Source organism: Nicotiana sylvestris, chromosome 4 (assembly GCF_000393655.2).
Source record: "Nicotiana sylvestris chromosome 4, ASM39365v2, whole genome shotgun sequence".
Classification (NCBI taxonomy): Eukaryota; Viridiplantae; Streptophyta; class Magnoliopsida; order Solanales; family Solanaceae; genus Nicotiana; species Nicotiana sylvestris.
The window spans coordinates 5,447,963-5,464,150 of record NC_091060.1 but is presented as its reverse complement, the minus strand read 5'-3'; positions in this window follow the sequence as shown (position 1 = coordinate 5,464,150).

The following is a 16,188-nucleotide window of genomic DNA, read 5'->3' as shown; positions in this document are numbered from 1 at the left end:
AACCCGAAAGTTTCCAGATTCTTAGGAAGGGAGACAGGTTGGACTATCCCTTGAAGTTCAACTCCCAGGCCTTTTCCCGGCACAAACCCATTACCCAGCATTTCTGATACCATCATGACTGTTGCGGCAGCCACCCTAGGGTGCGGGATGATTTCTCCTTCAGAAATTTTGTTGGCCGACCCTGTATCGAGAATCTGGTAGACCCAGGGACCCTTGTCATCAGTGGTCTCTATGAAAGGCACAATGGTTCCGCCCATGGTGCATGTTGTATCCTCGCCGTGCAACACGACCTCTTGTCTTTCCCACTCGAACTTCACTGTCTGATGTAGGGTGGAAGGCACCGCTTTAGCTGCATGAATCCAAGGTCGTCCTAACAGCAAGTTGTAAGATACCGTGGCGTCCAACACCTGGAATTCCATGGTAAATAGGACCGGGCCAATGGTTAGTTCAAGTACAACATCCCCCACAGTGGCTGTTCCGTTTCCGTCAAACCCTCGGACACAGATGCTATTCTCCCGGATTCTTCCACGGTCAATCTTTAACTGGTCCAGGGTGGATAATGGACAAATATTGGCGCTTGAGCCGTTATCCACCAATACTCGAGTTACTACCGAGTCTTCACATTTGACAGCTAGGTATAGAGCTTTGTTATGCTCCGTACCTTCCACCGGCAGGTCATCATCTGAGAATGTTACCCTGTTCACCTCGAAAATCTTGCTGGCAATGGTTTCCAGGTGGTTTACAGAAATCTCACTGGGTACATGGGCCTCGTTCAATATCTTTAACAGGGCCCGGCGATGTTCCTCGGAATGGAGGAGTAATGACAATAGTGAGATCTGGGCAGGTGTTTTTCTCAGCTGCTCAACCACAGAATAGTCTTGCACTTTCATCTTCCTCAGGAAGTCTTCAGCCTCTTCTTCTGACACTGGCTTCTTGGTTGCCACTGGGTTGGTTTTCCTTAACTCCACCGGAGCAAAACATCGACCTGATCGAGTCAGCCCTTGCGCTTCACAACTGACTTCTTCCACCTGTTTTCCTTGGTACGTCACCACTGCTTTTTCATATTTCCAGGGCACAGCCCTGCTGTCAAGCATTGGCAGTTGGACCACCGGCTTTATGGTCACCCGTTCTCCACATACCCCTTTCAACATGACTGCCGGTGTGGGCAGGATCCCTGGTATTACCAACTTGCTTGGCTCGGGTTTGCTTGCTATGACGGACGGGCTCTTCCCCCATATTACTACCGGCTTGACGCCTTCTTCCTGCGACTGTACATTTGTTCCTCCACTGGTTAAGACTTCTTTTGGGGCAGCCTGGATCATCATCACTGTTTGTGAGGGTTTTCTTAATTCTCCTCCCTCACACACCAACTCAATCATGTGAGTTTCGTGGTGCGCTGGCAGTGGGTTTTGGTTGATGTTAGGAGCCTCCGGTGTCTGGACCTCGATCTTATTGGTGTCAATAAGATCCTGTATGGCATGCCTTAACTTCCAGCACTTCTCGGTGTCGTGCCCGAGCATCCCTGAACAGTATTCACAACTGATTGAACGATCCAAATTCTGAGGCGGGGGATTTGGTTCCCGAGTATGGACAGGACTAACCAAACCTAATTGCCGCAGCTTGTGGAACACAGCGGTGTAGGTTTCTCCCAGTTCGGTGAAGGTTCTTTGCTTCCGCAACCTGTCATTTCTGGCATCTGGATTTCCCCGGAAACCTGCCCCTGAAGGATTTCTATATGCCCTTGGTGGAGGGTAAGTGTTTTGTGGTGGTGCATATATGTTCTGGGGAGCCGGTGCGCGCCATTGTGGGCGAACCGGAGGCTGAGTGTATACCTGGGCTTGGTGTACGGAACAATGTGGTTCTCGAGGTGGATAGAAATTTTGTGGTGGGTTGTATGGGTAGTTTGACCTGTGAGGCCTGGGTTGGTTGTAGTGCGGCCTGCCAGCCCTGGACCAACTGCCTGCCTCGATCGTGGCAACCTCTTCTTTCTTTCTTCTTAACGCACCTCCCGTGCCGCTTTGAATAGCCTGGGTTGTGGCCTTAAGTGCCGAATAGTTTAAGATCTTGTCCGACCTCAAACCTTCTTCTATCATGACCCCTATTTTGACCACCTCGTTGAAAGATTTTCCAACCGTTGTCACCAAGTGACCAAAGTAGGTTGGATCCAATGTCTGCAAAAAGTAGTCTACCATCTCTCCCTCTCTCATGGGAGGATCGACCCTAGCTGCTTGTTCTCTCCAGCGGAACCCGAACTCGCGAAAACTTTCCCCGGGTTTCTTCCCAGTTCTCAGTAACGTGAGACGGTCAGGAACTATCTCCAGATTGTACTGGAAATGACCTGCAAAAGCCTGCGCCAGGTCATCCCACGTGTACCACCTGCTGAAATCCTGCCTGGTATACCATTCCAGTGCAGATCCGCTCAGACTTTGGCCGAAATAAGCTATCAAAAGCTCATCCTTGCCTCCTGCCCCTCTCATTTTGCTACAGAATCCCCGCAAATGTGCCATGGGATCACCGTGCCCTTCATATAAATCAAACTTGGGCATCTTGAACCCAGCCGGGAGTTGGACATTTGGGAAAGGGCACAGATCTTTGTATGCCACGCTGACTTGATTGCCCAACCCGTGCAAGTTCCTGAAGGACTGCTCCAGGCTTTTGAACTTTCTTAACACTTCATCCTGTTCAGGGGCCTTAACCGGCTTCTCAACCTCTGCCGGTATTTCCAAATGGGGATTGTAAGCCTGTGGTTCCGGTGCGTGGAATGTAGGCTCAGGGGGATAGTATTGTGTATCGTGAGCCTGAAACAATGGCTCACTGGTCGTTCGCTGCAAAGGGGCTGATGCAGGTCCCACAAAAATGGGAATATTGGGTGTTGGGAGAGGTTGATGGGGTGGTGGAGCTTGGGAATCATGAGGGCTTCTTTCTTGATGATAGAGGGGATTTGGGCGGCTTGTGGAAGGGCCAGAGTGAGGGTACTCCGGCACGTGTCCCAAGTGTCTCAGGGCTCTTTTGCGTTTTGGCCAGGGCTAGCTGCATTGCATGCATCTCTAGTCCCATCCTTTCAATCTTTTCCATTGCCTCTTTTAGCAACTGGCTCATCGGCCTTTCTTCCTCATTACTATTCTCTGAAGTAGTCATGCTTGTTGCTACCGGTCCTTTGGATCTGGTTTGGTATGAATGTGTTGCCAGAATTCTTTAACAACTAACTGTCTGATGTCAGACAACAACAAACTTTGTTAGTGTTAGAGCTTAACAGATTTGATCATAACACATAGAGGATGCAATGCACCTAAGCAGTTAACCGTTTCTACATGCTTTGCTTCAATCCACATGCGTCATCCCGGTTTGTTCATTCGTCTCTTTAAAGTATTTTGCGAAACCCTGCGTTTTATTCTATTTACATTTTCTTTTTTTTTATTTATTGAAAGCGGTCGAATCTTATGGGGATTGCCTACGTATCACGTCCCCGCGTGAATCAGACCAGGCGTAGTTCTGCCTCAAAGCAAAGACACACAGTAATTCTTCTGGAGTCACTTAATTTCATTATCAAAATTTGCTATTACACAGTACTTAAAAATAAAAATAGCAGAAGTACAGACTCCACGGTTTTAAACTTGGTTTGATGAAAAGAAAACAACATATGGAAAAACAACCAAAGCCAAATAAACAGGACTCGACCAAAACTAATTCTCCAATTTAAGGGCCCGCGAGGCATCATTCGGCCTTTCCGCGGCTCTAGGTGTAAGGTCTCTTTGCAGGTTCTTCAACTCGCTCATAATCCGGCGGACGCAGCCCATGATGGAAACAAGGAGGGTCTTCCGAGGTGTTTGCTCACATGCCAAGCATTTCATGTAGATGTAATGCCCTATTTCATCAATCCTTGCTCGGATGTCATCTCTTTCACTGAGCAACTGCCTGATTTGTTGGTTTTTTAACCCCAGTGCCTGAGCATCGTCAGCAATTCGATCCTGAAACAACCCCATTTGTCTTTCCATGCAGGCCATTGCATCATAGCACTGTCTTCTGTCGGCCTGGGCGTCTCGTGCTTGTTTGACGATCCGATCATGTAGAGTGGAGCTCGTTTCCCTTAATATTCTGACGCTCATTTCATAATCCCTTATGACCTGTTGCAAATGCTGCTTCCGGGCCATTGCGTACTTTGCCCCTCTGACCTTCATCCTTGTTATGCAAGCTCTTGATTGTTCTAATTCTTCTTGGCCTTGGATGACCTGATTTCTCAAACTTGCTATCAATCTTTCATCAGAGCGACGCTTCTGTCGGTCAACGTTACTCTTACTGGCTTGGCGAAGGCGGGCCTTCAAGGTTTGGTTTTCTTGGGCTAACTTGTTTCTTTCAGCCTGCTCCGAGGCGACTTGCACATTGTTCTCAAATACAAGCCTTTCAACTTGTTGCTTTAGCTTCCCGATTTCGACCCGGTAACCTTTCTCCCTTTTTAACCATCCCCATTGCTCTTGTGAATCATTGGTGAAGTGTTGGACGTGGGCCCTTTTAGCAGGTCTTTGCCGAGTCTGAAACCTTCTTTCGAACCAAGCATCGTACTTTGGGTCTACCTCACCTTTAGCTAGCTCTCGTACCATGGTTTTGGGCTCCAAGAATCTACATTCATGCCACAGTTTTCTAATCTTCCCCTCGGGGAATATGACTCCCGGGCTTAATTCCAAGGCATGCTTGCTCAGATTTTCATCATTAGGGACTACTTGAAACCTGCCCAGTTGTCGTAATACCCGATGAGGGGCATATGGCTGGATGCTGCGAAGCCCCATTAAGAGAACATGACATTCTTCAGCCGACATGTAGATAACCTCAGTATCAGTCAGCCAACCAAATGCCCATTCAATTTGGTCAGATGTTGTTGACCTTAACCGTGTAAACCATTCTTCGACACCTTCAGGAAATCTGGCGCCTGTCATGCGCTTCTTGAATCCGCTGATACAGTTCCTCTCGGTCAACCCGTGGTTCATGTATCCTACTCGGTGATGGAGGTGTTCCTGCATCCATAGCTGAAGTAACAGGTTGCAACCTTGGAAGAACTTGCCTCCTTCTCGGCATATAGTCAGAGCCCGGTAGATTTCGGACAAAATTAAAGGAACCACAGTACTATTGGTTCTTTTGATTGCCACGTCGGCCATCCCTACCAGACCTATCTCTATCTTTTTGTCCTTCCTTGGGCAGACCATAACTCCCAAGAACGCTGTGATAAAAGCCAAAGTACGTCTTGCTTCCCATTTGTTTCTGTTCCCGCCGTGAGTTAGCCCGAGGTTCGGTTCCTCGAAACCCTGCGGGGTCCCGTACCGCTGATACAAGAAGTGGAGATCACAACACCCTCTCGACAAATCGTCATGTTGTACCTTCCGACTAATGCTTAGTAGATCCAGAAACGCATGCGGGGACACCGGCCTTGGCGAAAGCAAATATTGCCCTCTTAACTTCTCATTCAGTCCCGCATATCCGGCAACTTCCTCAAGTGTCGGTGAAAGTTCGAAATCAGCAAAACGGAATACATTGCAGGTGGGGTCCCAAAATGGTATTAGAGCTTCAAGAATATCTGTCCTCGGCTCAACACCCAACAAATTTACAAAACCTCCCAATATTCTTCCTATTACCCCTTTGCTATCGGCTTCCAAGTCATTCCACCACATGTGGAGTTGTAGAGGGACCTCGCTGAGGGCTGAGAATGGTTCATTTTGCTCTGTGTTCATCCTGCACACTTATTAGGGTGACCTTTTAGGTGAAAACAAAAACCTTTATTTTGCCTCTAACCAAAATCTTTGGACAAAAACAAAAAAATTATTTATATACATGTGTATACATATATACATATATGCTTTATGGTATATCATTTTTGGTAAAAATGGAAAAAAGAGTTGGACCCGACATTTATTAGGGTGACCTTTTTTTTTTCTTTTTTTTTTTTTTATATATATATATATATAATTTTTGTAAAATTTTCCCAACATTCAAAACCGGTCATCATGCATGTTTGAAGCAAATAAATGCACAAGCAGTGAGTAGGATGCATCAGGATGGCCCTTTTCTATTTCAGGTTGCTATTCCTAGACGGACCCAACCCCTGTGTTGAGTCCCCTAAGTCAAATGCACGTGATGCAAATAAACGCTCCTACTAGGGATCCGGCATGTGGCTTTGTTATACTAGGTTCAGAACCTGGGTGTTTGTTCTAGACCTGGCTTACCCGAGCGGACAGCTCGAGCCGAGGGGGCAGCGTACCGGGAATACAGAAGCTTCACCGGCTTAGCAACTTATCCGAACCTCGTTCTAAATTGGGATTTGACACTATACAGAAAAGAAGTCATACGAAGTATGCCCTTCTTCATGATTTAGAAGACTCAGAAAGTATAGGGGTTTCGGCACAGTTTATATACAGTTCAAATAATATCAAAGCGGTAAAAGCAGCATTTAACACATTAGGCTCAAACATGTAAAAATCAGATAATAGATAAAGCCAAATAATAACAATTATTTTAAGCTCGAATTCTTAACCCTGAACCAGTGGTTCTGGGTCCTGATCCCCAGCAGAGTCGCCAGAGCTGTCACACCTCCTTTTTCCGCGCCCGGGAGGGGCGCAGGGGAGTTTTTTCCAATTAAAGGACAATCGAAACGGGATTGGTTTAATTATTTCAGAGTCGCCACTTGGGAGATTTAGGGTGTCCCAAGTCACCAATTTTAATCCCGAATCGAGGAAAAAATAATGACTCTATATTACAGTCTGCGTACCAGAAATCCGGATAAGGAATTCTGTTAACCCGGGAGAAGGTGTTAGGCATTCCCGAATTCCGTGGTTCTAGCACGGTCGCTCAGCTGTTATATTCGGCTTATTTTTCTGATTTTTAAATACAATTATGAACCATGTGCAAATTTTATCTTTTAACCACTTTATTAATTATCATTATTAGGAATGTGAACGTCGCTTAAAACATGTCTTTGGATTGCGTCACATGAAATGCACCCACAATCCGGAACATATCTTACTTGACGTTTTGGGATTTGGATTTGGGTCGCATGAAATGCACACCCTAAGTCTTAAGAAAATAAATTATTAAACACGCGCCTAAAAAGACTATCGCGTTATTATTTTTGGAAAGGCCACGGAATTCACTAAGCGGCCCTCCTGAATTCTAAGTAATTTAAAACAAGTATTTACTGAGGGCCCCGGAATCTGTGTTTTTATTCGGCGAGGCTCATCTCATTCTTATTTTTAAAGGATACCCTATAGCAACTACGTTTCTTGTCGTGTTTGTCTCTATCAATCGAAAGCAGTAGATAATCCTAATTAATTAATGCTTGCAAGTTATTTTATGACAGAATTCGGAAATGCTAAAATCAGGAACAAGGCTGCGCGCACAGTCAGTCGAATAAGTAGTCATGGGCCCAAATTCGACCCATGCGTGATGGGCCAAACCTGGGCCACTGCTTGCTCGAAGCAGGCCGGCTAGGCCTGTTTTGGTCTGAACTCGACCTTTACGGGGTTGATATTGCAAGTTTGGTATTCTTTGTCTTAACAGGTGGTTTACTAGTTATATGAGACCATCAATCCGAAAAAGGAAGAACTTAATCCAGGATGTACAGTGTTCATACTTGGTATACATATCAACATATACTGCAAAGTAAACTAGAATCTGAAATGCAACATATCTCATTGAACATATTATCACCTATCAGCATACATATGTAAGCTACCATTTAGCTAACTTATATTAATATACATTAGGCATATAGGCTGCTTCGATTGTCAATACAAGAATGAAAATTATCATACAATACATGATATCTAATATAACAGTATATATATGAAAATCAACTTCAAGTCTTTTTCCTTTCTTTTGCATTCATGCTCAATGTTCTAATTACATTTGATAGTGCCTTGGTTGTGTACCTGATGTAGAGGAACAGAAGAAGAAGGAAAAGGGTCAGCTGAGTAGCACACAGCAAACAACAGCAATCAGCAGATTCACAGCAACAACACAGCAACAAACAACCAGCCAATAATGATGAAGCTCAGCAAAGAGTCGAACAACAAATGGACAATCCCAGTAAAACAGAGTAGGAAATAACAGCCCAGAATGTTGAATGTAACAGCAACAGAAATCCAATAACCACAAGAAAACTTGGCAAACGACAGGAAAAGCAAAGCCACGAAGACAACCTGATCAAACTGGATTCTTACACAGTTTCTTCTAGGCAATACTCCTTCACAATGTTCTGAAATTTATTCCTGTTTTTTTTCCTTTTCCAGTTTTCTTACTCATAGACTCTCTCAAGACTCGAAAATCAACCCCCTTTTCTAACGGATGGTCTCCTCTTTTATAGCCTAACCTTAACACTTTACAGTCTGTTTTACAACTCAAAATTGCCCCCCCCCCCATGTTGCTTTTCCACTCACTTGTTTTAAATAACCAAGCCCCCATGAAATCCCTGACAGCCCCTCTCTCTTTTTGGTTGTTAAAGTGTACTGATCACTTGTTTGTTTAAACAAAGTATGGGCAGTAGGAATATAATCTGACAGCACATGCTGTCCGATTATTTTAATTCCTTAAAGCAAACCATACACATGCTGCCCACAGTCCAAACCAAATGGCATTGTGTTTAAAAACCAAAATCTGAATCTGCCATTATAACCTTTCCCCTAGATGTTCTTTTAATTTAATTTGAACAAAATCAACAGGCAATACAATTCAGTTCCTAATGAGACTCAAATACGATCACAGCAGAAATAAGCAATACGAATCAAGTTGTTACCATTAACGATTGAAACTAATTGACGACATATATCGACTCGACTATATTAATCGTAACACATAACAATCAATCGTTCATATAAACAACACGTATAGAGTCCCGAATGACCTCAGATAAATTTGTTCAAACACTGGGAACTTATATGAATTAAACTCGCTTGACGATTAATCTAATTGATGAACACGTATATCACAGGGTATATTCAGAACACAAACAGAAGACAATTGGCCAAATAAAAGGCCTTTAACAGAGATGGAAGAAATCCGAATGAAAAATAACAAAATAACAAACAAACACAAAGAAATATGCTGACAACTTAATTAGAACCAAACAAAGAGAAAAGGAAACTTACTGAAAAAGTTTGAAATCAAACGGACTCAAATCAAACTCGACTTCGAACTTTTGAGGCCGAACAAACTTTAATCAGGGTGTTCTCACATGAGAACACCTTGATTAAGGTCTATTAGACCTCAAACCTATGTCCAAACCGGCCGGATTCCCCAAGTGCATGTGTTCTAAAGTCTGGATTTCCAGATCTGGATTTTTGGGAGTTGTGGGTAGATTCGGACCAAACCAAGTTTGGTTTGGTCACGAGGAAGGTCAGGGGAGTGTCTGGTATGAAGATGGGATGATTTGGCATAGATCCGGGTTCGACTCAAATCTTCAAATGAAGATTCGAGACGAACGAAAGTGATTCGAGGTTCGTGGTTAGTGGATTCGTGTTCAGGGTGGTTGGATGCTTTAGGGGTGTGAAGGGGGTGGTCACCGGCGTTCGTGCCGCCGGGTTTTGGTGGAAAGGAAACCAGGGCGGCGTTAGGGTTTGGGGGTTTCAGGCTGGGGAAGGAGACGAGTGAGGGGTGGGGTTCGGATAGGGGGTGCGGGGTGAAGGGTCAAGTTTATATATGGAAGGGGAAGAGAGATTGGAGCCGTTAGATCAAGTGATCTGAACGGCTTAGATCTATTGGTGGGTAACAGGACGGGGTCGTTTGGTATGGGAACGGGGTCGTTTTGGTTTAGGTGAGGGGTTGGGTTAAACCGGCTAAATAGGTCGGGTCATGAGGGAACCAGGGACCGTTGGATCAATGAGGTTGGACGGCTCAGATTCAACTTGCCTGAAACGGCGTCGTTGAGGTGAGTTGGACAACCTGATCTGGACCGTTCCTTTGAATCAGATCAACGGCTTCAAATGGGGACGCCGATACGACGTCGTTTGAGTCCGTGCCTGGGCAGGCTGGGTTTGGACCGGGTCAGATCGTTGGTTTGGGCCTGTTTTTGTCTTATTTTTTGGGCCCAAATTGATTTCAACTTCTTTTGTTTTCCAATTTAAAATAAATAAAAAATAAAAAATAAAAATAAAAATAATTAATAAAACAAATGAAATTAAAACAAATAACAATATGGCATTTCAACATAATTATCATACCAAGTAAGTTAAATCACAACCTAAAACGGACGATGCACGTATATTTATATTTTTTTTTGAATTTTCTCTTAACGCCACATATATTTTTTGTATTTTTGTTTGATAAGGACTAGATGCAAAATGGACAGACTCACAAACGACTAACAACACATGTCACGGAAAGATCGAAAAATTGTACAGCGAAATCATTTGTCACTATTTTTATTTTCTTTTGGAGCGATTGCTCGTAAAGCAAAAATCACGTGCTTACAGCTGCCCCTCTTTGCACGAAGACACGAAGGGTTTTCGCGCAAAGATAAGCGAGCGATTTTTGCCCGTCCGAATACTCCGTGTGAAGCATTTTTTGAAAAAGATTTGACCGAACCTTTGCTTCAGAGGTTTCCTACATATCCTGGGCTGAAACAGGAATCAGGTCAATGTAGTTCGGGAAATTTTGGTAGCTGGGACTACCGTGTGACTGTATTGCTTGCTGCTGTTGTGCGCTGTCGCATGCTGCTGTATGCAGGATAGGCCAAGCTTGGGCCACGACTTTTCCGATGAAAGCCTACTTAGCGTTTCGGCTTGGGCCCGACCTTCGTGAGGTTGAGACTGTAACTTTGTGTTCTTTGTTCTGAAGATGGGGTTTGTTCGTTGTAACGGGGCAGGCTATTAAAAAAAAATTAACTAACCATGGATAGTTTCACATTTTGACATGCATTAAAGGACATGCTAATCACAAACATAGCTAACTATCAAAACATAGCCTACTACATTGTCAATCCTGTTGTCTATCAGCCTATACACACAATATGACATTAAATTACCCCCACATTTACATTCACTGTGGGGAAGGCTAATTCCAGTATCCAGGCAAAAAAACGTAAACCATTATACATTGCATGATATTTAATGTAACAGACTATGTGTAAAATAACATCTTCAACTCTTCTCTTTTGCATTCGTGCTCAACTTTCAAGTTACATGGACAGTATTAATTGTGTACCTGGTTGGGAAGACAAAAGAAGAAGGAAAATATCAGCTGAGTAGTACACAACAAACACAGCAGCAGCAGATAAACAGCAACAACCCAGCAACAAACAACCAGCCACAATGATGAAGTTCACAAGTGGTCGAGCAACAAACAAATAATCCCAGAAACAGGATAGTAAAAACCAGCCGAGAAAGAAACCAGAATGTTCTATGCAATAGCAACAGAAATTCAATAACCACCAAAGCTCAGCAAATAACCAACACAGCTTCGACAATCAGTGAGACCAAAACTCAATCCACAACATACAGAAGTTCAGAATAGTAGCAATCATAGCAGAAAACAAACAGACTTCTCCTAATGGAACAGTAACAGCCCCAGTTAGAATAACTGACTAGGCCAGGACAGCTTAACCAACTTAATTCCTTGTGCAGTTTTGGACAGTGTTTAGTTAAAGTGTTCTGAAAATTTCTTTTTGTTTCTTTCTTTTTCTGAAGACTCAAAAGTCCAGCCCCTTTTAAGTTCTGAAACAGCTTCTTTATAAGCCAACAACCCAGTGCAGTTAAGCTGCCTGGATTCTGCCAATTGCAACCTGCCCACACCCCTTAGCTTCCCATGCCTAGAGGCATTTTTCTTGGTAAACTTAATCAGCCCCCATGCTTTGTCCTATTGCTCTAATCAAGAGTTATGGGTTTAAAGTATTCATTTAATTCCCATGCTCTTGTGTTTTGTTTCCCATTAATAGTATTTTAATTTACACTTGACAGCTTCTTCTAATCCTGAACACTTAGTTAGATTTTCCAGTTCGAATCCCCCCTCCCACAGCTAACAAACCAACCTATAATCAGTCTAAACAAGCCTTCAACAAAATCAGCCAGTAACTGGCTGTGAAACTAACCTAAATCACTCAGTTAGGTCATTTGTTATTTAATACTGTGAAACTAACGTCAAACATATGACGAGTCGACTTTGCGAGTTATAACGTATACTAATTAGTCGCTGATCGACTGAACTCAAAACAGAACAAATGAGTGACTCATGCATTTTTCTGGACAACGATGGAACTTTACGACACTTAATTATTTGACGACGTTACTCAAATCGACTATACGAACTAATATACGTAACAATTATTCGACGAACAACACAGACTAAACAAGGCACCAACTTATTTCCACACTCGGGGCATTTAACACGGAGTTTATGAAACTTAACTGGTTGACAACATCAGTCGAAGCGAACAAACATCTTATAACACTTATTTAACACTTAAGAAAAGGAATCGACTAAACAAAAGGGTCTTTTGAAGATGGGGGAGAACTGATGGAAAATAATCAAAGGATTCAGAACAAATATACGAACATATGCACAAACAAAAGGAAAGAAAAGAAGATTACACCGGGAACTTACCTCAACGCGAGACAGGTTTGTTTTTTAGGGTTCTTGAACTCGGATTTGGGGTTCGACAAGTTCTGCTTGCATTTGACCGGAACCAAAGCTGATTAAGGCCTGAGGGACGTTAGGGGAGTGACTAGGGTGAATATGGGGTGGTTTGGTGTAGATCTAGATTTGGTCTCGGATCTTCGAATGAAGATTCGAGACGTTCGGGGAAGATTCGAGGTAAGCTGAGTGTGGATTTGGAGAGGGGGGTCATGGTGGTTCAGAGGTGTTAGACTCATGGCCAACGGCACCGTTGCCGTCGGCTTTCAGGCGAAGGGGTGGGGTGGCGGCTAGGGTTTGGGTGTTAGGGTTGGTCAGGGAGACGATGAAGCCGGGGGGTGTTTTGGATAGGGGCGGGGTAACCAAGTTGGGCTTTATATATGATTTTGAGGTTTAGATCCTGGCCGTCGGATCATGTGAGATCAAGGGCCAGGATCTACTCATTGAAGAGAGACGACGTCGTTCGGGGGCTGATAGTGGGTTGAGACCGGGTAGGGGATTGGATCGGGTCAAATTTGATGGGCCTAGGGGAGGGCCTGGATCTGTTGGATCAAGGGGTTGGACGACTCAGATCAATTGCCTAAGACGGCGTCGTTTGGGTTAAATGTGTGGCCTGATCGGGACCGTTCATTTGAATCAAATCAACGGCTCAGCACAGGGACGCTGATACGGCGTCGTTTGGGACGTACCCGGGCAGCTTATGTTTGGACTGGACCTGTGTCCTGGTTTTGGGCCTGATTTTAATTCATTTTTGGCCCAAACCAATTTCATTACTCTTTTCTTTTTGTTTTCTAATTTTAAAGAAAAATGAAATTAAAAACCATCATTAATTTAATCACTTAACCCAATTATCACACACATGAAAATATTTAAGTAGGTTAAATCACAACCTAGAATAAAAGATGCATATATATTTTTTGAATTTTCTTTTAATGACCGAATTATGGTTTAATTACACATGACATATATTTTGTATTTTGTTTGATAAGATTAAACGAAAAAAATGGACAGAACCACAAATGACTACCAACACGTGTCACGTAAAAATCGAAAAATTGTACAGCGAGGCCATTTGCCATTATTTTTTATTTCTTTTTGGAGTGATTGTCCGCGAAACAAAAATCACGTGCTTACAAGAACTATAAGGAGAGACTTAATTAACAAGTTCCAAGTTCCACAAACAAGAGGACAACTTACAAAGTTAAGGGAAACTTACAAAGTTAAGGGAAGGCTGGTTGATATCTTTCAACAAAAACTCCAATAAAGCTAAGCCATTATATTTTAGTACTTGCAACAATGGTAAAGTTATTTTTACGTGGTTTATAGGTTTCACACATTTAACCCATGGAATCAGTAATTGATGTTTACATCAGGGTAAGTTGGCTACATCACACCCTTAAAATACAGTTTTTCCTAAATCATACGCGAATGGAAGATATTTTGTGCATTGAACTGCCCCTATTATATTTTAGTACTTAGCTCCCGTTTGGAAATAAATAATATACTTTTTTTTTTCAAAATAAGAAAGGGAACCTTGACGTAACTGGTAAAGTTATTATCTTAAACTGCTCACAGCCATGTGACCAGGAGGTCATGAGGTTAAGCCGTGGAAACAACCTCTTGCAGAAATGCAGGGTAAGGTTGCGTACAATAGACCCTTGTGATCCACCTTTTCCCTGACCCTACGCATAGCGGAAGCTTAGTGCACCGGGTTTCCTTTTTTTCTTTTCAAAATAGATTAAAAATATTATTTCATGTAATTTGATCAGTTTTTGAAATATTTTTGAAGAAAAATATTCAAGTTCCAAAATTTGGTTTGGGTCAATTTTGGGATGAAAACTTTTGGAAAAATGACATTATATAGCCGCTGTAAAACTAATAACCAAAAAAATACATAAAATTTGTATATATATACGTTATGTATGTTATATACAATTAAAATTTATACAAGTTTTATACACTTTTTCGACTGCCAGATATAAATAGTTACTGGAGCGGGCTAAAAGTGATAATAACCCAAAACTTTTCTTTCACTCTTCAATATTTTTTCAAATAAAATATATGTCCAAACACAACTAACTTTCAAAAATTATGTTTCAACACAACTTAAATTTCTTTTTCTTTTTTTTAAATTCCAATAAAATCTTCAAATCTATGTCCAAACACCTACTTAGTTTGGTCACGTGAATCGGGGACTAATTGAATTTCAATAGGAATGGGAACTAGTCCTTATAAATTCTGAAAGCGTAGTATGCATTGAGAAAGAAAAAAGTATATATCGATCAGTCAAAATGGCCAAAATTTATCTCTGCTCTTATAATTTTTCTCACTGCATGCTCAATCATTTGCCTTGTTCGTATTTTGATCCTTTTTTATGGGGTAGGGGTTATTTCATGAGCTTTAGCGCAGAGATAGATTCAAAATTTGACCGTTATGAGTTTGAGTTCGAAATTTTATTACAGTCTATTTGATTTACTGGATTCGAAGTCTATTACTCCAGTTATATTTTACGAAATCTACTAGTTGTATCTTTTTAATTAGTAGATTTTTTAACATATATACATGTTGCATCCGTCCCATTCCCCGGGGGTACACAAGTACTTTGAAGGGTTTTCTTGTTTCCTTTCAAGTCTCATGTATATACCAGCATACTCGGTATAGTTTTACAAGTGGGGTTCGGGTAGAGGCGGAACACGAATTTAAAGCTTATGACCGGTTCGTCATTACAATCCGTTTAAGTTACTGGGTTCTAAATTATATATTTATACATATACAATGGGATTTTTAAGAAAAATAAAAAGTATAAATAAAAGCTATTGGGTTCGGCCGAACCCGCATCCGACACTGTAACTCCGCCCGTGGTTTGGAAAGGGTAGATGTACGTAGACCTTACCCCTACTTTTAAGAAGGCGGGGATCCGAAGGCTGTTTTCGGTAGACCCTTGTCCATGCAGGAAAGATACTCAAGTCTCATGTATATATCTTCCTTTTTTCTTGTTCACAAAACCACTTTTGAAACATGTATAGGCATAGAGCTACACATATTATGGACATCATTTATGAATATTTATGTATCTATGTTCATGCACATTCTATTTCCTTGATACTCCTAAGAAAAAATGGAGCAAAACGGTAGTAGTACTCTATTTTTATCTAAAAAGTTTTGGCCAACTACTGGTTGATGAAAGACTCCACCATTAGAGAAGGTACTTATATATACGCGTTGTTTGACTGAACACGTAATTTAATAAAGAATTTTTTCTGATATATATTGAAAGTTCTCTTAGAATTTATGATATTAAATTTGTAACATTTCAGTAAGGGTAAAATAAGAAGTTTGAAATTGAAGAGCTTTCAAATAATATAAAAATAAATTATTTTCTTAAATAAATTAGAAAATAAATAGTGTTACAGAAAACATAACAAAGGGAGTATATACTATGTAATATTTTGGTACAGTTTTTTTCTGCTTTGTGATAAGGCTTTTGTTTAGTTCATTCACTCTTTATATTAATTGGACATTTCTTCTCTAGGACTGGAGTACCTTTTCTTCTTCTCATATCATACAGAAAATTAGTATATG